Raw genomic sequence first — 26,453 nt, 5'->3', positions numbered from 1 at the left:
AAAAAGACGTCTACCCACTTCCACGTATCGACGATTCACTCGATCGACTACGGCACGCGCGTTATTTCTCGTCGATGGATCTAAGGAGTGGGTATTGGCAGATAGAAGTCGATGAAAGAGACCGGGAGAAAACAGCTTTCGTGACACCTGATGGCCTTTTTGAATTTAAGGTACTTCCATTTGGCTTGTGCTCAGCACCGGCAACGTTTCAGCGGCTAATGGACACCGTACTATCAGGCCTCAAGTGGCAGACGTGCTTAGTGTATTTAGATGACGTCATCGTATTTTCTGCCTCATTCGACGAACACGTCAGGCGACTGCACTCAGTATTTCAAGCTATCCGTTCCGCCGGACTAACACTTAAGCCGGAAAAATGCCATTTCGGCTTCGAAGAGCTTGTGTTCCTGGGGCATCTTGTCAGCAGTGAAGGTGTGCGGCCTGACCCTGAAAAAAATAGCTGCCGTTACGAATTTTCCAGCGCCAACTGACAAAAAGGCCGTCAGACGGTTTTTAGGACTGTGTGCTTACTACCGACGCTTCATTGAGAACTTCTCGCGCATTGCCTCGCCGTTTACTCGCCTTACCAGAGAAGACGTCGCATTCGTATGGAATGAAGAGCAGCAAAAATCATTCGACGAGCTGCGGCAACGCCTTCAGAAGCCACCAGTCCTCGCACACTTTGATTATGACACACCGACAGCAGTGCACACCGACGCTAGCAATGTCGGCTTAGGAGCTGTACTCGTGCAGTGGCAGGATGGCGCCGAACGAGTCATTGCTTACGCGAGCAGAACTCTTTCACGTGCGGAAGAAAATTATTCCACTACGGAAAAAGAGTGCCTTGCGGTGGTGTGGGCGGTTATAAAATTCCGCCCATACCTGTATGATCGTCCTTTTAATGTTGTCAGCGACCATCACTCGCTCTGCTGGCTGACGAATTTAAGAGACCCTTTAGGACGGTTGGCGCGCTGGAGCCTGAAGCTTCAAGAATTTGACATGACGGTGGTCTACAGATCGGGGAAGCGACATTCAGACGCTGATTGCCTTTCTCGTGCGCCATACGAACCTGCGACGGCAAAAGATGACGATACAGCCTTTGTCAGAGTTGTAAACACGGCAACTGTCGCACAGCTGCAACGAGACGACCCCGAACTAGAACCCATAATACGTTTTTTAGAGGGTCGCACTTCAGCTGTACCTAGACTGCTTGCGAGAGGGCTTTCGTCATTTTGCTTGCGCAACGACGTCCTGTATAAGATGAACTTCACGCCACACGGAAATGACTACTTACTCGTCGTCCCAACATCTCTAAGGAGCGAAGTATTACAGGCATGCCACGATGAACCAACATCCGGCCACCTGGGTTACACGCGTACGTTGTGCAGAGTGAGGCAGAAATACTACTGGCCACGACTGACGGCAAGCGTTCAACACTATGTTCGGACGTGCCTTGATTGCCAGCGCAGAAAAGTTCCACCCGTCAAACCAGCAGGCCTCCTCCATCCTATTGACGTGCCTGTTACTCCATTCGCTCAAGTCGGAACGGATCTTTTGGGCCCATTTCCAACCTCATCAGCAGGTCGCAGATGGGTTATAGTAGCCACCGACTACCTCACTCGTTACGCTGAAACCAAGGCTTTGGAGAGGGGCACGGCAAGTGAAGCAGCCCGACTTTTCGTAGAGAATGTGGTGCTGAGGCATGGTGCTCCATCAGTGGTAATAAATGACAGGGGAACTGCATTCGCAGCCGAACTATTACAGACAGTTTTAAGACTTAGTGGCACATCCCACCGGCGAACAACGGCGTATCATCCGCAAGCGAATGGTCTTACGGAACGTCTCAACAAGACACTAGCGGATATGCTCTGCATGTACGTCGATGTGGAGAATAAAAACTGGGATGAGATCTTGCCGTATGTCACGTTCGCCTATAACACGGCTTATCAAGAAACAACAAGAACACTGCCATTCCGCCTTCTTCATGGTCGTGAAGTCACCACTATGCTGGATGCTATGCTGCCGCACGAGTGCGAAGACGCTGAAACGGATGCTGATTATATCACTCAGCTGGCCGAAGAAGCCCGACAACTTGCACGCCTACGTATTAGTCGCCAGCAGGACTACGATTCAAGACGGTACAACCTTCGTCACCGACCAGTCTCCTACGAGCCAGGAGAGAAAGTGTGGATATGGACACCTATTAGGCGCCGTGGCCTCTCAGAAAAACTGTTAAGACGGTACTTCGGTCCCTATAAAGTTCTGCGACGTCTCAGTGACATTAATTATGAGGTTGTTCCTGATACTGCGCACTCTTCAAGGCGTCGAAGGTGTGCTCCAGAAGCTGTGCACGTGGTACGCATGAAGCCTTACTTCGCCGAATGAACTCATGCGTTTCCAACGAGTACAAACCGCTTTGATTATAAAGCATCGGGACGATACTTTCTTGAATGGGAGGCTAATGTCACGGCTAAAGGCCGGGCAAGAAGACAAAGGACGACGAATTGATGAGCGTGGACAGCACCCACGATTCCTCTGAGAAAGAAGAAGTCGAAGTGGCTGCTCTTTTGTTCTGTTAATACAAACCCCATTTTTCTGGTCGCACCGTCATCCTGTGCTCTGTTATTTTCACCTAGCGACAGTATTTTCTGCTTTACCTATTCGTGATAGTTGCGCGATTTTGTTCTTGCTCGAACTCACGTAGTATGGCGACCTATATACATGTGCGCTTTTCAATATGTCCTGTGGCAATTGAGGCTAGCCCACCAACCTTCCGTGGGCTCGGCCACCTCTTTCTGCCGTTCTCATGTCTCAACATGATTACCCTCCTCCGCGGTGTGCCACGCTAGGGGAGTGCGGAGTGACGTTTAACCCCTCTCACCTGATAGCTGATGTCGACTGTGGCACTCCGCGCGGAGTCTATCGGGACGTTTTGCGCACGTGTGTCGGGAGCAAGAGACTACCAGTCTTCGGCGACATGGGGTAAGCACGCAACTCTCTTCCGTCCATAGGTTCCCTTTGTTTTGGGCTCGTTCGTACTTCACCAACGGCACCGGCACCTGACACCCACGGTGAACGCTTACCTTTTGCCACCTCCCCACCCCTTTCGAACGCTAAGTTGAAAAGTGGTGCTGTGTCCTAGTGCGTGGTCAAACTACGCCACCCCGTACATCGCAGACGCCAACGTGAGTGCATTTTTACAGTGAAATCTGTAATGACATCACTTTTCGGGTCACACCCTGTTGTTGGCCATCGCTAGCGCCACCACTGTTCGTAGCGACATCGCACAAAATTTAAAAAAAAAACCTCACACCAATGACACTGTGGGGCTAGAACCCGGGTCCCCTGGGTACCAGCCCATTATTCTACCCGCGAGTTACGCTGGTGCTTGTAACTTGTCATACTTGCTTTTGGCAGGCATGACCTAGCACTAACGGCACAGTGGGGCTTGAACCACGGTCCGCGAGGTGCTAGCCCAGTATTCTACCAGTGAGTTTCACCGGTGCTTTTGACTTCTCAAACTTGCCTTAGGCTGGCTTCATGTCGGGAAAGCAATCACGATACTACTACCTATAAAACGTGTTAAAAGAACGAAAAAACAAACAGTCGTTGTAAAACGCGAATAGTGTAACAAGTGAGCCATGCAATCCTCCAAACCATCAAAAAAGCTTGTTTTTGCTCCCTTATTAACTATGGCGCACACTCACTTCAGCCATAATGCCTCATCGTCGTCAGCCACATCATGGACAATCAGCACAAAATTCCTTGCAAGTGTTTAGCGGATGCCGGCCTACTACAAAAAAAAGTTTATTATTAATGCCCTAGTGGGTACCAAGCAAGTGCTTGCAGTAGTTACGCAATGAGTGTTATGAAAAGTATTTGAAAGGCTGCTCTTCTAGCTTTCATTCTGACTGTACTGTGCCTACCGCACAGGCCTGGCGTTTTTTGCCCTCGCTTGAGCGACCAGGCCCTTTGTCCCGACGTCGGTGTGAATTACTTGCCCAAGGAGATGTGCCCGCGGCATCTTGGGTAGTACTTCTCGCCTATTTTCTTTTTCTCTACGCTTTTTGCAACGGGCTGTGTACAGCGTTTTAGTGTTGCCGCGGACAATGAAGTATCGCGACCTTGAGCAATACCGTGTTTTCACCACGGCGATGGTTACCGCGTGCCCTACTGCTGGCTAAGACTGGACCCACGCTAGTGGCCGAAGTCCTTCAGGATATGTGTACACTACACTGGCGCCCAGTGCGGTATCAAGAGCTCAAAGGTTTTGATTAGTCTTAGAGAGTCAGTTCGCCTGCGCAATTAAGGCTCATGGCAATATGCCTGCTTCGTGGCATTTTTGTCCGCTGACTTTTTTAGACAGATGCGGCGTTGCAGAAAGGGGCCATTGCCTTTATCAACGGCACCCCTCTACACCCGTCTGTGTCGTGACTTCCTAGTGTAATGAACACATAACCAACGTGGTAGATGACGCACTACCTCGTGCCCCCTGTTGTCTGCCGAGAACCTTGATCCGACGGCCGCTCGTGGTGCCTTTGCACATGCTAGCTTCGGGAGTGAAACAGCCGCGTAAAGGTGGCGTCCTCATGCGGACGACCTTGGCTGCTCTCCAGGTAAGCTGGCGCACCACGTAGTAGCTGAGCGGGTGAGCTTTCCGAAGGCCACGGTGCCGAGAGCGAAGCCGTGACGCTGTGTACGCAGCGGTGGCTGTGGTCTTAAGGGGGCACGATACCAGATGGCCCCAATTTGGGAGAATGGGAATCGCTTTCAGCAGCGAAGAGCTACTGAAGGCTCAGCAAGATGATCAGTCTCGAGTCTCGGAGAAACGGAGCGCCCTATACGCTGCTTCATCAGCAGCGGGCGCTGATAAAAATGTCTCAAAGTGAGGGAGCGCGCTATACGCTGCTTGCTCTGAAGAGGACGCGAATAGGGGGCTCGAAACAGCGTGTGTTGCTGAGCCCGGCGGACGGGCTTCTGGTGAAGTATATAGCCACCGGCGAGAAGTCTGTAAGTCCTTTTAAGGTGGCTATGTCCAAAACGTCCGAGAGCCGCACTGTTGAGATCCTCTCACGACGAACTCATGGTCTGTCATCTAAGTGGCTCGAAAGTTTTCGCAAACTGAGCGAAGTTGTCACCTGGGCCGGCACAAACCGTGCAGTTATTAGCTATTCCCGTGCATGCCACACCTCACAAACGGTGAAACCAAGGGTTGGCAAGCCATCCTGTCTTATAAACCGATTATAAGTGAGCATCCGTGGCACATACTTGCTGAAAGATTCCCTTTTTGGGAAAAATCAGCCGTGCCCACATCGCACAGCTTACGCCATTTGTCACGGTCTGACGAGCTGCATCAACGCTCAACGGCACTTCGCGCAAGCAAAGGGACACACGCGGGGCGGTAGACCACATTCGGACGCCGCACAGGTATAATCTCAAGAAACGGACACCTTATTGATTTCGCATTGGACAGTGGACTTCTCCGTAACCAAAGGCCTTCAGTTTACTGTCTAGCTTCAGTATGTTTGGCATCATTACGGTCTGTTCTCGTAAAGAAGTCGACCCGGCCCCGTTTGCTGCCCGGTTTTTTTAATGCGAAACATTTATTATCGAGCTTCGGCGACTTCAAGCTTATCTATCTATCTATCTATCTATTTATCGATCTATCTATATTTATCTATCTATCTATCAACCTATCTAGCCAACTACGACTTTTAGCTCTCCTACCGGTTTTGATAATGGTATCGATACCAAAATGAGTATGGCGTAACATGAGTGCATGACGATCATAAGTGACTAGCCATAGCATGAAAATCTTGATTTACATTTCAATCTTGATTTACATTTACAATGTATGTCATGATATACATTTCATAGTCTTGCTGCTCTTGCGATGGTTTTGTTGTTTACATGACATGTTGCAAAACTGGTATGGTATCACATAACTGCATGGTTAACCAAAGTAACCGACCCTAACTCGAAAATTGTGAAATGCGTGTCATTTAACAACATGACTACATGCTACACTCATGATACGCTCGAAGCTCTTTCGATAGATCGACATATACCCAGCTTGATATTACAGGACGTGAATAAATGACGAAGGTATGTGACTGGTTCAAACATGATAATGATGAGACACATGCTATGTAACAACATGACTGCAAGCAACGCTTATAATGCCCTCGCGGCGATTTCGCTAGCTTGACCAATACCAAATTTGTTATTACGGGACGTGAATGGATGACAAAGGTATGTGACTGCTCCAACATGATAACCATGAGGTGCGTGTCACGCAACAACATGACCACATGCCACGCTCATGATGCTCTCGCGGCCGTTTCGATAGCTTCACAATACCAAGTTTGCTATTACGTGACGTGAAGGGTTGACGAAAGTATGTGACTGGTGCAAACATGGTAATCATAAGATAGATGCGTGTCATGTAACAACGTGTCTACATGCTACGCTCACGATGCGCTCACAGCCGTTTCGATAGCTTCACATATGCCAAATTTGGTATTACTTCACGTGAATAGATGACGAAAGTGTGACTGGTGCATGAAATGATAAGCATTAAATGAATTTCACGTAAAAACATGACGTCAGGCCACACTCAAGGTCCAATACACTTGGATGTGACCCGGCACACATGTGCGCCGGTGTTCGTTTCGTCGCGTCACACCGGCGATGCCTCGCCCAGGGCCGGTCTGCCTGCCATATCCCCGCCGTTTCACGCCTCGCTGCGTTGCTTTAACGTATGCGCGTTTGAGCGCGCACGGTGTCCCTCCTTCACGAAGAGAGGCAGACGCGTTGCAGTCTGGGAAAAGTCGTCGGCGCGAAATGCAGCATGTTGCATTTTGCACCTGTTGCCGGCGGGCCGCGCCGACAGACGCTGGTCACGCCTGGCGTCGGAGCGCTCGCGTTTTGCTAGCGTAGCGTCGCAGCACCCAGCGAGTGAGCGCTTCAACGTCGTAGGGTATATTGGGCCCTTCATGATGCGCTCGGCGCCGTTTCGCTAGGTTCACATGCACTAAAGTTGTTATTACGGGACGTGAATCGACGATGAAGGTATCTCACTGCTAAAAACTGGATAATCATGACATGCTACAAACCGGATAATCATGACATCTCCACAAGTACCGAATTCGGTATCTGGTGACGTGGATAGAGACGAAGGTAAATAACACGTCCAAGCATGATGATTGTGATATAAGAGTCACGTACGGCATAATTTACCACCGCCTCATAACGTTGTGCTGATTTCAAGTGACATATTAAGCTTCCTCAATCGCCGTTGGCATACCATCGATTGCCACTGTACATGGGATCGCCAACTTTCAAGTGATTATTTGTATTACATGCAAAACATTTCTTAGCAAACTTCGGCGACATTGAGCGTATCTATCTATCTATCTATCTATCTATCTATCTATCTATCTATCTATCTATCTGTCTATCTATCTATCTATCTATCTATCTATCTATCTATCTATCTATTTATCTATCTATCAGCCGCCTACGACTTTAAGCTCTCCAGGCCGTTTCAATAATGGTATCGAGACCAAACTTGGTATGGACTAACGTGACTGTATGAAGAACATATTTGACTAGTCATCACATGAAAATCTCTACATATATGTCATGAATGTCATGATTTACATTTCATAGTTCTGCAGTTCTTGCGGTGGTTATGTTCACATGGCATGTTGCAACACTGGTTTGGTATGACATGATTGCATGGCCAACATGGCATGCGTGTCATGCAACAACAGGACTACAGGCAACGCTCATGATGTGCTCATGTCCGTTTCGCTTGCGTCCCATGTACCAAATTCGGCATTACGGTACGTTAATGGATGACAAAGTTATGTGACTGGTGCTAACACGATAAGCATTAGATGCGTTTCATGTAACATGACTACATACCAAGCTCATGATGCACTGGTGGTCGTTCCGCTAGCTTCACTTATACCAAACTTGGTATTACGGGACGTGAATAGATGACGAAGGTATGTGACTGGTGCGAACATGATAATCATGAGATTCGTGTCATGTGAGAACATGACTACAAGCCACAGTCAAGGCGCCAATACATTTCGACGTAAGCAATGCGCGGGCTCGACGGCGTTCATTTGGTCCTGTCACGCCGGCATTGCGACGCCAGCCGGTTTTGCCGTAAAGTCGAAAGCGTGCGTCGTGCTGCGTTGCTTTCACGCATGCGCGTTTCAGCGTGTCCAGCGTCCCTCCGTCAGGAACAGAGAGAGACGCAGTCTTGTCTGGGTAACGCATCAGCGCGTACTTCGCACCAGAAGCCGTCGGGGTGCACCGACAGACGCTGGTCACCCCTGGCGTCAGAATATAGAGTTCTCGCATTTTGCTAAAGTAACGTCACTGTGCCCTGCCTGGGCACGCGTCAATGCTACATTGGAGTATGTTGGGCTCTTCATGATTCGTTCACAGACGTTTTCCTAGCTTCACATATAACAAATTTGATGTTACGTGACGTTAATAGATGCGAAATATATGACAGGTTCAAACATGATGATTCTTACACGCTTGTCATGTAAGAACATGACAACACAGCACGCTCATTGCGTGCTCACGGCCGTTTTGCTAGCTCTAAATATACTAAATTTGGTATCACGTGAAGTGAATAGATGACTTAGGTAAACGACACATCCAAACATGATTATCATGACACGGAAGTCATCTACGGCATCATTTACCTTTAGTTCATAACGTTAGGCTGATTTTAAAGTGACATATCGACCTTCCTTCTTCGTGGTTCGCATATCATCGATTCCCACTGTACGTGGGATCTGCCAATTTTATTATGTGTTTGATTTTCTTTTGGCCAGTTATTGAGTGTCACTTTTGTGCTGTTTTAACACTTTTTTGCGCTGTATTCGTCTACCGGGGAAGGAAGTTTTGAACTTCAACATTGCTGTTTATGCGTGGAGAGAGGGACGAAGGACTCTTTGCGCCTTTGCGCACGCGCGGTTGTCAGCGGTGTGTGTGTGTGTGTGCGTGCATATGTGTGTGTGTACGTGCGTGAAGCTTCCGCGCGTGTCCGGGAAAGCGCACGTTGTGGTTTCGAACCATTGACGTGGACACTAGAGATGCACGGGGCCGTGAACTGCTGACGTCAGACAGCCCGGCTGTGCCATGGTCTCGGCCGTCACCGAAAAGCCCTGTTGATTTTTCACCTTGGCTCAAGCGCGAGGCCAGCTGACAGCAGCTCTATGCTGCCTGCCAACGGTAGGACGCCTTGCAGCCGATTCTGGTTCGGCCTCCGTGATCCCTGCAGAGGCCCGACTTCCCAGCGAGGTTCCCCCGTAATCCATCGAGAAGTGTGTGTCCTCCAAACCACCACCGAAGTGGCACTCGTCGGACTCACTGACTAATCAACAGCATTCAAGAAATTCCCATGGAGGTTCCCCCGTAATCCACCGAGAAGTGCGTGTCCTCCAAACCACCACCGAAGTGGCGCTCGTCGGACTCACTGACTAATCAACAGCAGTCTGATCAATCAGGGAGCCCCCTTCTTGCCTCTGACCTCGCCTATGGGCTTCTCAGCCAGCGGACATCATCACGCCCTGCCACCCCTCTGCGCAGTGGAAGCTACCTCGCCTCAGCCCCAAGAACACTAGCCTTACATTCTTTGCTCGCTTTCGCATACACGTTATAGCACCATGTGTTCCTTGTCTTATTATTGTTTTCTCCTTTGTCATTATATTTAGCAGCAAGTAAGGGGTTGGACTGAGGATAGCTCTTGCCCATAGCAGTGTCACTTTGACTGCATGAGTGATGTCCGGCTCCCTATGAAGACCGGTAGAGGGCAAAGAGGTCAAATTTAGGTGAAAGATAATGTAGGAATTAAGGCGAACTCACCGCATTTGCGCGGGATTCGCCTCCTCTTTCTGCCGGGCTGATGTCCCGACATTACTCCCCTTTACCACCGTCTGCCACACTAGGAGAGCGGGGAGTGACGCTTAACTCCTCTCACCCGGTAGCGGATGTCGACTACGGCGCCGCGCGCGGAGTTTTTTGGGACGTTTCGCGCGCTTGCATTGGGAGTAACAGAGATCCTCTCTGGGACGACAGGGGCAAGCATGCTTTTCTTTTCCGTCTGTCGGCTGCCTTTGTTTGGGAGAAGTTCGGACTTCGCCAAAAACGCCTTGCGTCCACGGCCAACAATTACATTTTGTCGCCCCCCCCCCTCCTATTTCTGCATGAGTGATGTCCGGCTCCTCTTGCAGACCGGTACAGGGCAAATTTAGGAAAAAGGTAATGTGGAAATCGAGGCGAGCCCACCGCCTTTGCACGGGCTTTGCCTCCTCTTTCTGTCGTGCTGATCTCCCGACATTACTCCCCCCTCCACATTCTGCAACACTGGGAGAGTGGGGAGTGACGTTTAACTCCTCTCACCCGGTAGCGCATTTTGACTGCGGAACCGCGCGCAAAGTCTTTCGGGAAGTTTCGCGCGGGTGCGTTGGGAGTGACAGAGAACCTCCCAGGGACTACTGGGGCAAGCATGCCTTTCTTTTTCGTCCGTCGGCTGCCTTTGTTTGGGGCACGTTCTTACTTCGCCAACACCACCTTGCGCCCACAGCGAACGCTTACAATTTGTTGCCCCCCCCCCAACTTCTAATTTGTAGACCGAGGAGCGGTGCGGTGTCCTAGTGCGTGGTTACACTATGCGACCCTGTACCTCAGGACACCCTTGCAAGCGGAGTTTTCTCTCTCGTTCAAGCGACTGCATCCTTTGTCTCATTTCCCCGTGAGTCACTTTTGCCAACGGAGACGTGCTCGGGGCACCCGGCGTGATACTTCTCGCCCGTGGCGTGCATCAGCCCACTTTTTCCCCCGTGCCTTTGACAATGCTCTGTACTACGTTTTGGTATTGCTGCACAAAATAAAGTGTCCACCTTGAGCAGTACCGTGTTCTTGCCACGGCGATGGTTAACGCGTGCCCGGCCATACTCTTTCGGGATACGTGTACACTACAATCCACAGCCGAAAGACATAGCTTGTATCTGTTCCCTATTTTGTCCCTTGTCCCTTTCTGTGCTGATTGCGGAAGAGCTCTCCCGACCTCCCACGTCATTGATCATTGATCAAATTGACCATTGTGGCAGCTGTAGTAGTTAATAGTGAACGTATAATAAGAGAATGCGGTGTGACGAGAAAATGGGTGTCGTTGGTTGGATGCAAAACTGTCGCCTAACAGCCATCCCGCTGAATGTTAAAGAGAGATTTAACAACATGTGGATGGACTACAGGGAAACGGAACGCGCATCGTATCTCTCCTCTAGCACGGCCGTGAATATTCTCGGAGCGATCATAAGCGGGCAACGTCGTGTTGCACTCTTTAGGCAGCCACGCGTCACCGATCTATTTTTAGTATGGAAGAATGCTTGAGCTAAGGTCGTCATCTAGCAGTGCATTAAGGCGATAAAAAACTGTACTGCCGTTATCAGAAACACGCTGAGTGGGACTGAAGCGTAGCAAGGATGCATTGTAGGAGCTAATCGTAGAGGTCATGGCCATGCTTTAGTAGTTATTCTACCACGTCTTGAGGGCCACACCAACCCACTGACTAAGAGCACGGAGGGAAGCAAAAAAAGCATGTCTTTAAAACATCCTGTTTTAGTCCCTGGTGCATTGTATAGTTCGCTAAGCATTCGCTGCTGCAGACCGAGCTCTGGTGGGTTGGAAGCCTCATGGAGAGAACTTTTTTTTTCTTCTGCATCTGCTTTCGTGCTTTTTGGATGATATTTTCTGGGCAAAAATACATCACCTCAATGTTGAAGGGCCTCGCCTTAAAGCGTTTTTGTGCCAAAAATAGTACACACCAAAACTTGGTAGCGGATGTAGGTTAAACAACACATGCAAATCATGAAGCTCTGATACTCAATAGTGCCTGAACACTTGTAGCTGATATGACATCATACTTGTACAGTAAAAGCTCCTTAACACATCCGCGCTCCACTCGAGCCCTTTTCTTACTGCTCTGCCAATCGCCCTTTTCTTCCTGCAGGTCATGTGACTATAGGTGCAGCCAGAGAAAACGAGTTGCGAGTAATTCAAGCCAAGAAGTTCAAAAGCGGGAATAATGTAAGGACGCTGCGTTTTTGGGTCTTGTATCATGACGGCATTTGCACCCATAGCGACCAACTTTGCATTATTTCTCCTTATATATATGGGAAATTTTCAATACTGATGCCATATTTCTTTCGAAATGACCCTTCAGAAAAGCTCTTGTGGTCATTTAAATGCTAGAAAGTTTAAAAGGACATGTGGGATTATGACAGCGTGGACAAAGGTTTGGATATTGATAAAGCTGCAACATGTCTGGGTCTCCTGAAGCCTTAGGAGAAAGCGTGACTGTGTTTTTTTTTTTTCGTTTTTAGAGAACAGCTACTTATCTCATCTTTATTGTTATGTTGAGAGATTCATAAGATAGGTCATCCATATCTAGTCTTCATGATTACGCTGATAAATTCTAACGTCAAATAATTCATATGTTCTTGCAGAAGTATTGGGATTGGTAAAGCCTAGGAAACAAGAATTCTTGACGAACAGCCTAGCCGAGCCGAGCCAGCATCAGCGTCGTTGGCATGAAATCTCCAAAGCCTTTGAGAATAGTTTGGCTAGATCAATTATTTCGGAGTCATATTACCTTAATAAAATAAGTATGCTTCTTTAGCTAATTGAAATTAAAGTGGAAGTGGGGACTTTATCACATTGAAAGGTCGCGTAATACAAATATGTCATCTTCCGCTCAGAATGTCTCTTGTGGAAACAATATTTTATCGTTTTTGTTAGACTATGATTTTAGTTTAATACTCCAACAGTCACTGACAAATTTTTTTTTGTTGTGCTCAAGGTTGTCAGATGATGTAACAAACTTTCACTACCATTCCTAACGTCTTCTTAGTTGAAACGTCGGTTATATCTCCAATTTGGCTTGAGAAGAAGCATGAAAGCGTTATATTTTCGATCATGATGTCTTAAAGCACTGGGTACTCTAATAGTTCAGTATAAGTTTGCTGTTTCAGCGTAGTTTTTCAGTGACGAACACTTTAAAGTGCACTTGCACACTACTAGCCGCGAATAATTGAACGGGATGATTTGGCTAAGCTATTGGCTGATATCGTCACTCTGCTAGCAATCAAGCTTAATACCAGCCTGAAAAAGAGACAAGGTGTCTAGAAATAGATGGTCGCCAACTTATAAAAATTCGGCAGATCCCACGTACCAGGGAATAGCTATTAGACGAAGGATGCGGAGGGAAGGTGATCGTGTTGGGATTTTTTTATTAGGCAACACGTAATGAAATGTCGCTAAATATAGTACATAGAAACGTTGCACGCACAAACATATGTTGAAGACTTGCAGATGTTTATATAACCAGTTGTTTGCACTTGCGCAACGATGCCAACTGGAACATGCGTATTAGCAGCACCAGAAGCTGACATGAAGCCCTAATTCTCGTGACATTGCTTTCCCTGGACACTGCTTAATAAATCAACTTAGGCGCATGACACCTAACCACAATTGACGTTAACGCGACGTGAAAGCTGTATCAAAGGAGTACATACGTAGTTTTTATCTAACTGGGTAGGCAGTAGTGCAACCACTGCTGATGTTTCACGGAGATTAGCGTCTATTTGAAAAGTAGTTCCAAAGCCTGGCGTACCTTTGTGGTAAAATGCTTCATTGTCACGCAGACTCTTTAGGTTCAATTCCAGCGGGTAGCCTGGCAATTATTCTTTGCATTCGTCGGGTCCACGCTACCAATGTCGGGTAATAACACTCGCACGCTAAAATCGCCAATGTGTGTTCTCGCCATTCCTTCGTTGATACTAAACGTCAATGAGCTGTGGCACATACCAGCACACCAGTGGCCCATACCCGCCCGTGGGTATTTGCCACTGTCTGACGAGAAGTGTTTGATGACGCACGCGACGAAAAATTGAAAAAATTCATGTCTTGACCAGCACGTCATACTCGTCCAACCACAACCATCTTACCCTCCAATGCTAATTTGTGTTCACGCCAAGTTAAGGGGGTGACCATGAGATCATCCAAACTTGAACGGTCGCACAGATAGATAATTAGATAGATAGATAGATACGCTTAATGTTGCCGACGTTCGCTAAGAAATGCTTCACATTTAAAACTACACTACATAATTACCTTGCTGCAGTATATCGCGCCTCAAAATGTGCTTTCTAGCCTGCTTGACCTTTGTCTAATTTTCAGTCATATCTGAAACGAAAATCAGTGAACATCAATTTATACTAATACGAAATCCCCTGTTAAGCATTTACAATAGAATTTAGATAGCTCGGGTATACAATTTGATTGTATCTGTATCCGATTTGAGAGAACAGTGGTTTTTGACCCACGCCAATTCATCAAGAAACTTGGCTGAAATACTTCTCTGTAGATCACATCGTACAGTCTTTCTATGTACCTCCTGACGTTCCCTTATTCCAGGACTTACAGCCATAGTTCAATAAATCAGTAAAGTCACAATGAGGTACTCTTGCTGTAATTGTAGCACTTTTATTCGCTTCACATACAATTGTGTCTCAAAATTAACAATCTCTCGTCTATTTTACCCTAATCTGCCGCATTGCAGATATACCCAATGGGTCGCTCATCGAGAGGAAAGTTCATCATCTTGAACAACGACGACTTTGGAGGTTTAGCTCGCAAACGAGATGGATCGGAGCTCGATGTGCGACGCATGAAATATCTCTTCGAGGCGTTTCACTTCGAGTGCATTGAGCACTGGAATCTCTCTGCATCTGTGAGTAGTTAGGCTGATAATTCTTCATATCATGACCATATCATGAATGGTCTTGTTATTGTCGCTCTTGAAAGAATGGGCTTTTAGTCAGCGATATGAATGCCTGCCGCACCGTGAAATTCTGTGCACATTTTCGAATGATGCTCTTCCTTAGCCTAACGACAGGGTCCTCAACTCGAGGCCACTCTACATTCTCGTCGATTCTCCTACTAACACTTTTTATATTTTTTATCTATCTCCCTCTTTTAGTCCGCTATTCCCCAACCCTGGTGCAAGGTAGCATACCAGATCCTAGCATCTATTTTACCTTCCTGCCTTGTTTCGTTTCTGCTCTCTCTTGCTGGTAGTAGAAGAAACAAAATTATGCAGTAACACTGAACTTGAAGGCTGAGACAAGTGCGAAGTGGTGAACTCAGGGAGCGTACGTTTAGGGGCTTTGTTCATACGACAGTATTATGCGAATCTGCGTTTCAGACGAGACAATGGAGCAAAAGTAATGAGAATGAACCCAGCCTGTGAGCGTCACTGAAATACTTGTGGTTCTTCAGCGACGCTCGCGTTCGCGGGCAAGAAAGATCTGGCGTTTAAACCTTATGGTAGGGAAGAAAACCTTCATTCGTGGTGCACTTCCGAACTCTCCCCTCCTCCTTTCTGGCATCAATATATCTCACCTCATTTCACTTTTCGTCCAATCGCAATACACTAGCATATTTCGCCTACGCCCTCACGTCTTTACATCTTCTGTTACGGCCCCATTGCCCATGTAAAAGCTGTCTTGTGCAATCCACGCCAGACTAACCATTTCTGTGATCCTAAAAGCTTCTGATAATATTACGTGCATGACGAGAAGATGTGATACTTCTGGAACACAAGTGGCCACTTTCAATAACACAGGAATATTAGATGATACTTGTATGGATGCCGACTAGTAATGTGGAACGGGCCCCGCCATTCAATTCCTATTCAGGTAAATACGACTTGCCGCAATTCGGTTCCTTTTAATTCCTCTAAATGAAAAAAAAACTTAGCCCATTCCCATTTCGAGATTGGCCGGGCAGTTTTATTCAATTCCTGTAATTGTTCAATGTAGGAAATGCGTCTTGATATTTTTGAGCTAATAATGAACACCACCATAAACTGTGGTCGCGAGATGCATTGAGGTCTGCAAAAGTAGGCAAAAGCCGTTATTAAGGCTGAAGAATAGTAAGTAAGCGGCATATCCTATTCAGTAAATTCACCCTATCAATTCCTCTGAGAGCAGTTCTCCCGTTACGTATAATATTGGCATGGTGAACATATTTCAACGAGTGTATTGTTTTAATGTTTAAGCTTGAATGTGCCAATGCTACAATGACGTCATATCGGATATTTATACTGACAGAACTAGTGCTGAAGAAGACAGAGTTCCTTTGTCACACGTATAGTGCCGGCCGTGAATATGGAGAAAGCTAAGATTTACTAACATTTCTTTATAGAGTACGCAACTTTCTAGGTCTGCTGTTATTTGTAGGAATAGTGCACTACCACTCAAGCCCCTTGTGCCTTTGTGTCGAATAGAGAACACTGAGCCACACCACTCGCCAGCACACTCGCTTGTTTAGCGCACCTTGCAAATATGGGTGGGGAAGAGAACTTTTTGTGTTCGCCTGTATGCCGCTGTGCCATGTTTTCCTTGTCGCATAAGATATTATGTGTGTCACGTACTAAACAGCTCGGGAGATGAAGAACACGAAGTGCATAGAGTATTCCCAGCTTTTGTGTGGGGTATCAACGGGTACCCTCTTGCAGGGATAATTTATTTCTCCCTTCAGTATCTGTCGGGATAGTGCATTTGTTTGTACACTAACTTGTGCCTTTGTTTCCATTTCGCGAATTTTCACAGCAGATTGTTGCCACTTTCACACCACGCCAACCCTTGGCTTTGGCTACCTAGAGAACGCATTGTGGCTTTCTATTGAATTGAACTATTAGCATTGTGGCCTTCAACAAATTTATAGTTACAGTAATCAAGAATCTTTAAATACTGCACTAGCAACGCTGCAAACGTGGTGTGAAAACTGGCAGATGACAATTATTATAAAAAACAGTAGCAATGCGAGTTGCGCGTAAGCAACAGCCGCTTCTGTTCACCTATCACGTCAATGGTCATGCGCTATCCGAAGTCACTAAACACAAATATTTAGGACTCATCCTCACATCAGACTTAAAACGGAATGAACACATTATATATGTTGAAAGAAAGGCAATGAAAAACCTTGGCTATTTGCGAAGTAGGCTCGGGAATGCTACACCACACATCAAACTTCTCGCGTACAAAACTTTCATTAGACCAGTATTAGAATATGGAGCTGCAGTGTGGGATTCCTTTAGTGAGTCTAATATTTAAAAAATTAGAAATGGTCCAAAGAAAATCTGTCCGATTTCTTTTTATTTGTTATAGTTGGCGCACTTCCCCTTCACTTCTTCTAACTAAAGCGGATCTCAAAAAACTCAGGAGAGAAGAATAATGGAGAGGCTGAAGCTTTTTTACCTCATTTTACACAACAAAACTGGAATCAACAAAACAGTGCAGATTAGACAAACAAGTGTATGTGCTGTGTGCTCACATCATTCAAAGAAAGTTTTAGATTACGTAAACCGCACAGACACAATCAGGTATTCATTTTTACCTAGAACTACTCGTGAGTGGAATTGCCTATCACCCGATGCTGTACAGTGTCCAACAGGTGATTCATTTCTACATGCTCTCAATAACCACTAACAGTTTTTTGTACAGTCATGCAGCCCAGAGGTACGCAATGCTTCCATTGTTTTAGTACGTCTAAGTCAGCAAAGCTATGCCATTGTTGCAATGTTTTTCTTTAGTTTTCGTAAATTATTACAAAAGTGTTGAATTGTATACTTTTTTTCCGTTCGGCTTTTTTTAATCAGTACCACTGTCAGTATGCTAACAGTGGTAATGAGTAGGCACCTATACAAGCTAGAACTTGTATGGGTGCCTACTCGTACGAAGAATCCAATGAATGAGGTAGCTCACCGTGTAGCCCAAAAATTAATCAACCGGGAGATGGAATCTTCAGCCGTCTACTTCCCGCAGTAAGAAATCACCACATATAACAGAAATACTGCTTAGTACAGAGAGAACCACAAAACATACGCGGCCTCACATACTGACCTCACAGGGAAACAGGCTACAACCTGGAGGCATCTTCAAACCAACTCTTTTGTGAGCCCTCATCGGCTGTTTAAAATTTACCCAGAAGAAATTCGACCACACTGCCAACATTGCGACTGCCTGAGAGCTACCTAAAATCACATTATTGGGGTATGTGAGGGGAACCCTCCATGAAAGACATCACTGCCAGCGTTCTCCTTCAGGGAGTGAAAGTCACTCCTATCGCCGACTGATTACCGTGTTCAAGAAAAGCAGATACCTGAGCGTAAACGGTCGTGGCAAGCTACTGGCCACCACCTTCCACACCACCGGCATGCTGAAGTAATGACGTCGTTGTGCCTTTAAAGTTGTTTCTCGCTTGATCCCTGCGTCTTATCAATCGGTATAACACAAAAGTAAAACGTGTCTCTACAGAAGTAGTTGTTTGTTTACTGTACATTGATATAAGACACCTTGAAGGATGTCTACTGTTTGGTGGATGTAGCGCCGTTTCATGAGGATGCACTCATGCTAGCGCTTCAAGGTGAATCTCTATCCCGGCGATATGCATGAGATCTGGCTGTTTGGTGATGCATCTTAAACAATCAAGAAAAGGACAAAGGGTATGAAAAAAAAACCGAGACATGCGCTATCTTACGAGTACGCATTTATTATAAAAACGCGCATGTAGGCACTGTTGCTATACTACATCGTGTGAGCGCGCGTAAAATACTTCCCGTTTTTTCGTGCATCTGCAGCGGATTTACTGATCATTCATTTCAGCATGCTCCATACGTATTTTCTGCTTTACCTATTCGTGATAGTTGCGCGATTTTTTTCTTGCTCAAACTCACGTGGTATGGCGACCTATATACATGTGCGTTTTTCAAGATTTCCTGTGGCAATTGAGGCTAGCCCACCAATTTTGCGCGGGCTCGGCCGCCTCTTTCTGGCGTTCGCATGTCTCAACATGACTCCCCTCCTCCGCTGTGTGCCACGCTAGGGGAGCGCAGAGTGACGTTTAATCCCTCTCACCCGATAGCGGATGTCGACTGTGGTACCCCGCGCGGAGTCTATCGGGACGTTTTGCGCACGTGTGTCGGGAGTGAGAGACAACCAGTCTTGGGCGACATGGGTAAGCACGCAACTCTCTTCCGTCCATAGGTTCCCTTTGTTTTGCGCTCGTTCGTACTTCACCAACAGTACCGGCACCAGACACCCACGGTGAACGCTTACCTTTTGTAACCTCCCCACCTCTTTCGAACGCTAAGTTGAAGAGTGGTGCTGTGTCCTAGTGCGTGAGCAAACTATGCCACCCCGTACATCGCAGACGCCAACGTGAGGGGAGTTTTACAGTGAAAGCTGTAATAACATCACTTTTCGGGTCACACCCTGTTGTTGGCCACCGCTAGCGCAACCACTGTCCGTAACGACATCGCACAAAATTTTAAAAAAGAAACCTTGCACCAATGACACAGTGGGGCTTGAACCCGGGTCCCCTGGGTACCAGCCCATTATTCTACCCGCGAGTTACGCTGGTGCTTGTAACTTGTCAAACTTGACTTTGGCAGGCATGACCTAGCACCAACAGCACAGTGGGGCCTGAACCATGGTCCGCGAGGTGCTAGCCCAGTATTCTACCAGTGAGTTTCACCGGTGCTTTTGACTTGTTAAAATTGCCTTAGGCTGGCTTCATGTCGGGAAAGTAATCACGATACTACGACCTATAAAACGTGTTAAAAGAGCGAAAAAACAACCAGTCGTCGTAAAATGTGAATAGCGTCACAAGTGAGCTATGCAATGCTCCAAACCATCAAAAAAGCTTGTTTTTGCTCCCTTATTAACTATGGCGCATACTCACTTCAGCCATAATGCCTCATCGTCGTCAGCCACATCATGCACAATCAGCACAAAATTCCTTGCAAGTGTTTAGCGGATGCCGGCCTACTACAAAAAAAAAGTTTAATAATAATGCCCTAGTGGGTACCAAGCAAGTGCTTGCAGTAGTTACGCAATGAGTGTTATGAAAAGTATCTGAAAGGCTGCTCTTCTAGCTTTCATTCTGACTGTACTGTGCCTACCTCACAGGCCTGGCGTTTTTTGCCCTCGCTTGAGTGACCAGGCCCTTTGTCCCGACGTTAGTGTGAATTACTTGCCCACGGAGATGTGCCCGCGGTGTCCTGGGTAGTACTTCTCGCCTATTTTTTGTTTCTCTCCACGCTTTTCGCAACGGGCTCTGTACTACGTTTCAGTGTTGCCGTGGACAATGAAGTGTCGCGACCTTGAGCAATACTGTGTTCTCACCACGGCGATGGTTACCGCGTGCCCTACTGCTGGCTAAGACCGGACCCACGCTAGTGGCCGAAGTCCTTCGGGATATGTGTACACTACACTGGCGCTAATAGTGTACACTACACTGGCGCCCAGTGCGGTATTAAGAGTTCAAAGGTTTTGATTGCTCTTAGCGAGTCAGTTCGCCTGCGTGATTTAGGCTCACGGCAATATGCCTGCTTCGTGGCATTTTTGTCCGCTGACCTTTTTAGACAGATGCTGCATTGCAGAAAGGGGCCGATGCCTTTATCAACGGCACCCCTCTATACCCGTCCGTGTCGTGACTTCCTAGTATAGTGAACACAAAACCAACTTGGTAGATGACGCACTACCTCGTGCCCCCTGTTGTCTGCCGAGAACCTTGATCCGACGGCCGCTCGTGGTGGCTTTGCACATGCTAGCTTCGGGAGTGGGACAGCCGCGTAAAGGTGGCGTCCCCATGCGGACGACCTTGGCTGCTCTCCAGGTAAGCGGCGCACCACGTAGTCGCTGAGCGGGCGAGCTTTCCGAAAGCCACGGTGCCGAGAGCGAAGCCGTGACGCTGTGTACGCAGCGGTGGCTGTGTTCATGAGGGGGCACGATACCAGATGGCCCCCCTTTGGGAGAATGGGAATCGCTTTCAGCAGCGAAGAGCTACTGAAGGCTCAGCAAGATGATCAGTTTCGAGTCTCGGAGAGACGGAGCGCCCTATACGCTGCTTCCTCAGCAGCGAGCGCCGAAAAAAATGTCTCGAAGTGAGGGAGCGCGCTATACGCTGCTTGCTCTGAAGAGGGCGCGAATAGGGGGCTCGAAACAGCGTGCGTTGCTGAGCCCGGCGGACGGGCTCCTGCTAAATTATATAGCCACCGGCGAGGTCTGTAGATATTTTCAAGGTGGCTATGTCCAAAATGTCTGAGAGCCGCACTGTTGAGATTGTCTCACGACGAACTCATGGTCTGCATCTGAGTGGGTCGAAAGTTTTCGCAAACTGATCGAAGTTGTCACCTGGGCCGGCACAAACCGTGCAGTTAATACCTATTCCCATGCATGCCACACCTCACAAACGGTGAAACCAAGGGTTGGCAAGCCATCCTGTCTTATAAACCGATTATAAGTGAGCATCAGTGGCACAGACTTGCTGAAAGATTCCCTTTTTGGGAAAAATCAGCCGTGCCCACATCGCAGAGCTGGAGCCATTTGTCACGGTCTGACGAGCTTGCATCAGCGCTCAACGGCACTTCGCGCAAGCAAAGGGACACACGCGGAGCGGTAGGCCACATTCGGACGCCGCACCGGTATAATCTCAAGAAACGGACACCTTATTGATTTCGCATTGGACGGTGGACTTCTCCGTAACCAAAGGCCTTCAGTTTACTGTCTATCCTCAGTATGTTTGGCATCATTACGGTCTGTTCTCGTAAAGAAGTCGACCCGGCCCAGTTTGCTGCCAGGTTTTTTTTAAAGCGAAACATTTATTATCGAGCTTCGGCGACTTCAAGCTTATCTATCTATCTATCTATCTATCTATCTATCTATCTATCTATCTATCTATCTGTCTATCTATTTATCTATCTATATCTATCTATCAACCTACCTAGCCAACTACGACTTTTAGCTCTCTTGCCGGTTTTGATAATGGTATCGATACCAAAATTAGTATGGCGTAACATGACTGCATGACGATCATAAGTGACTAGCCATAGCATGAAACTCATGATATGTATGTCATGATTTACATTTCATTGTCTTGCTGCTCTTGCGATGGTTTTGTTGTTTACATGACATGTTGCAAAACTGGTATGGTATCACATAACTGCATGGTTAACCAAAGTAACCGACCCTAACACGAAAATTGTGAAATGCGTGTCATTTAACAACATGACTACATGCTACACTCATGATACGCTCGCAGCTCTTTCGATAGATTGACATATACCCAACTTGATATTACAGGACGTGAATGGATGACGAAGGTATGTGACTGGTTCAAACATGATAATGATGAGACACATGCTATGTAACAACATGTCTGCAAGCAACGCTCATAATGCCCTCGCGGCGATTTCGCTAGCTTGACCAATACCAAATTTGTTATTACGGGACGTGAATGGATGGCAAAGGTATGTGACTGCTCCAACATGATAACCATGAGGTGCGTGTCACGCAACAACATGACCACATGCCGCGCTCATGATGCGCTCGCGGCCGTTTCGATAGCTTCACAATACCAAGTTTGCTATTACGTGACGTGAAGGGTTGACGAAAGTATGTGACTGGTGCAAACATGGTAATCATAAGATAGATGCGTGTCATGTAACAACGTGTCTACATGCTACGCTCACGATGCGCTCACAGCCGTTTCGATAGCTTCACATATGCCAAATTTGGTATTACTTCACGTGAATAGATGACGAAAGTGTGACTGGTGCATGAAATGATAAGCATTAAATGAATGTCACGTAAAAACATGACGTCAGGCCACACTCAAGATCCAATACACTTGGATGTGACCCGGCACACATGTGCGCCGGTGTTCGTTTCGTCGCGTGACGCCGGAGATGCCTCGCCCAGGGCCGGTCTGCCTGCCATATCCCCGCCGTTTCACGCCGCGCTGCGTTGCTTTAACGTATGCGCGTTTGAGCGCGCACGGTGTCCCTCCTTCACGAAGAGAGGCAGACGCGTTGCAGTCTGCGCAAAGTCGTCGGCGCGAAATGCAGCATGTTGCATTTTGCACCTGTTGCCGGCGGGCCGCGCCGACAGACGCTGGTCACGCCTGGCGTCAGAGCGCTCGCGTTTTGCTAGCGTAGCGTCGCAGCAACGTCGTAGGGTATATTGGGCCCTTCATGATGCACTCGGCGCCGTTTCGCTAGGTTCACATGCACTAAAGTTGTTATTACGGGACGTGAATCGACGATGAAGGTATCTCACTGCTACAAACTGGATAATACTGACATGCATTTTATGTAATCACATTACTACATGCTACGCTCATATCACGCTTGCGGCCATTTCGCTATCTCCACAAGTACCGAATTTGGTATCTGGTGACGTGGATACATACGAAGGTAAATAAGACATTCTAACATGATGATTGTGTTATAAGAGTCATGTACGGCATAACTTACCACCGCCTCATAACGTTGTGCTGATTTCAAGTGACATATCAAGCTTCGTCGATCGCCGTTGGCATATCATCGATTGCCACTGTACATGGGATCGCCAAATTTCAAATGTTTATTTGTATTACTTGCAAAACATTTCTTAGCGAACTTCGGCGACTTTGAGCGTATCTATCTATCTATCTATCTATCTATCTATCTATCTATCTATCTATCTATCTATCTATCTATCAGCCACCTACGGCTTTAAGCTCTCCAGGCCGTTTCAATAATGGTATCGAGACCAAACTTGGTATGGACTAACGTGACTGTATGAAGAACATATTTGACTGGTCATAACATGAAAATCTCTAAATGTATGGCATGAATGTCTTGATTTACATTTCATACTTCTGCAGTTTTTGCGGTGGTTTCGTTCACATGGCATGTTGGAACACTGGTTTGGTATGACATGACTGCATGGCGAACATGGCATGCGGGTCTTGTAACAACATGACTACAGGCCACGCTCATGATGTGCTCATGTCCGTTTCGCTAGCGTCCCATATACCAAATTCGGTATTACGGTACGTTAATGGATGACGAATTTATGTGACTGGTGCTAACACGGTAATCATTCGATGCGTTTCATGTAACATGACTACATGCCAAGCTCATGATGCACTGGTGGCCGTTCCGCTAGCTTCACTTACACGAAACTTGGTGTTATGGGACGTGAATGGATGACAAAGGTATGTGACTGGTGCGAACATGATAATCATGAGATTCGTGTCATGTGAGAACATGACTACAAGCCACAGTCAAGGCGCCAATACATTTTGACGTAAGCAATGTGCGTGCTCGACGGCGTTCATTTGGTCCTGTCACGCCAGCATTGAGACGCCAGCTGGATTTGCCGTAAAGTCGCAAGCGTGCGTCACGCTGCGTTGCTTTGACGCATGCGCGTTTCAGCGCGTCCAGCGTCCCTCCGTGAGGAACAGAGGGAGACGCCGTCTTGTCTGGGTAACGCATCAGCGCCTACTTCGCACAAGTTGCCGTCGGCGTGCACCGACAGACGCTGGTCGCCCCTGGCGTCAGAATATAGAGTTCTCGCATTTCGCTAAAGTAACGCCACTGTGCCCAGCCTGGGCACGCGTCAATGCTACATTGGAGTATATCGGTCTCTTCATGATTGATTCACAGACGTTTTCCTAGCTCCACATATACCAAATTTGATGTTACGTGACGTGAATGGATGCGAAATATATGACTGGTTCAAACATGATGATTCTTACACGCATGTCATGTAAGAAAATGACAACATAGCACGCTCATTGCGTGCTCGCAGCCGTTTCGCTAGCTCCACATATAATAAATTTCGTATCACGTGAAGTGAATAGATGACTAAGGTAAACGACACATCCAAACATGATTATCATGACACGGAAGTCATCTACGGCATCATTTACCTTTACTTCATAACGTTGTGCTGATTTTAAAGTGACATATCGACCTTTCTTCTTCGTGGTTCGCATATCATCGATTCCCACTGTACGTGGGATCTGCCAATTTTATTATGTTTTGATTTTCTGTTGGCTCGTTATTGAGTGTCACTTTTGTCCTGTTTTAACACTTTTTTGCGCTGTATTCGTCTACCGGGGAAGGAAGTTTTGAACTTCAACATTGCTGTTTATGCGTGGAGAGAGGGACGAAGGACTCTTTGCGCCTTTGCGCATGCGCGGTTGTCAGCGGTGTGTGTGTGTGTGTGTGTCTGCGTGCATGTGTGTGTGTACGTGCGTGAAGCTTCCGCGCGTGTCCGGGAAAGCGCGCGCATTGGTTTGTAACCCTTGACGTGGACACTAGAGATGCACGGGCCGTGAACTGCTGACGTCAGAAAGCCCGGCTGTGCCATGCTCTCGGCCATCACTGAAAAACCCTGTTGATTTTTCACCTTGGCTCCAGCGCAAGGCCAGCTGACAGCAGCTATATGCTGCCTGCCAACGCTAGAACGCCTAGCAGCCGATTCTGGTTCGGCCTCCCTGATCCCTGCAGAGGCCCGGCTTCCCAGCGAGGTTCCCCCGTAATCCATCGAGAAGTGCATGCCCTCCAAACCACCACCGAAGTGGCGCTCGTCGGACTCACTGACTATTCAACAGCAGTCAAGATCAATCAGGGAGCCGCCTTCTCGCATCTGACCTCGCACATTGGCTTCTCAGTCAGCGGACATCATCACGCTCTGCCACCCGTCCGCGCAGTGGATGCTATCTCGCCTCAGCCCCAAGAACACTAGCCTTACATTCTTTACTCGCTTTCGCATACACGTTATAGCGCCATGTGTTCCTTTTGTTCTTATTGTTTTCTCCTTTGTCATTATTTTTAGCAGCGAGTAAAGGGCTGGACTGAGGATAGCTGTTGCTCATAGCAGTGTCATTTTAACTGCATGAGTGATGTCCGGCTTCCTTTGAATACCGGTAGAGGGCAGAGAGATCAAATATAGGTGAAAGATAATGTAGGAATTGAGGCGAGCTCACCGGCTTTCCGCGGGATTCGCCTCCTCTTTCTGCCGTGCTGATGTCCCGACATTACTCCCCTTTATCACCGTCTACCACACTAGAGAGCGGGGAGTGACGTTTAACTCCTCTCACCCGGTAGCGGATGCCGACTACGGCGCCGCGCGCGGAGTTTTTCGGGACGTTTCGCGCGCTTGCGTTGGGAATAACAGAGAACCTCTCCGGGACGACAGGAGAAGCACACTTTTCTTTCCCGTCTGTCGGCAGCCTTTGTTGGGGGTACGTTCGGGCTTCGCGAACGGCGCCTCGCGCTCACGGTGAACGCTTACTTTTTGTCGCCCCCCCTTCCGACTTCTGCGTGGGTGACGTCCGGCTTCCTTTGCAGACCATTAAAGAGCAAATTTAGAAGAAAGGTAATGAGAAAATTGAGGCGAGACCACCACATTTGCGCGGGCTTTGCCTCCTTTTTCCGCCGCGCTGATGTCCCGACATTACTCCCCTTCTCCGCAGTCTGCCACACTGGAAGAGTGGGTTGTAACGTTTACCTCCTCTCACCCGGT

This window comes from Rhipicephalus microplus, chromosome 3 (assembly GCF_043290135.1).
Source record: "Rhipicephalus microplus isolate Deutch F79 chromosome 3, USDA_Rmic, whole genome shotgun sequence".
Lineage (NCBI taxonomy): Eukaryota > Metazoa > Arthropoda > Arachnida > Ixodida > Ixodidae > Rhipicephalus > Rhipicephalus microplus.
Note: the sequence above shows the minus strand (reverse complement) of the source record.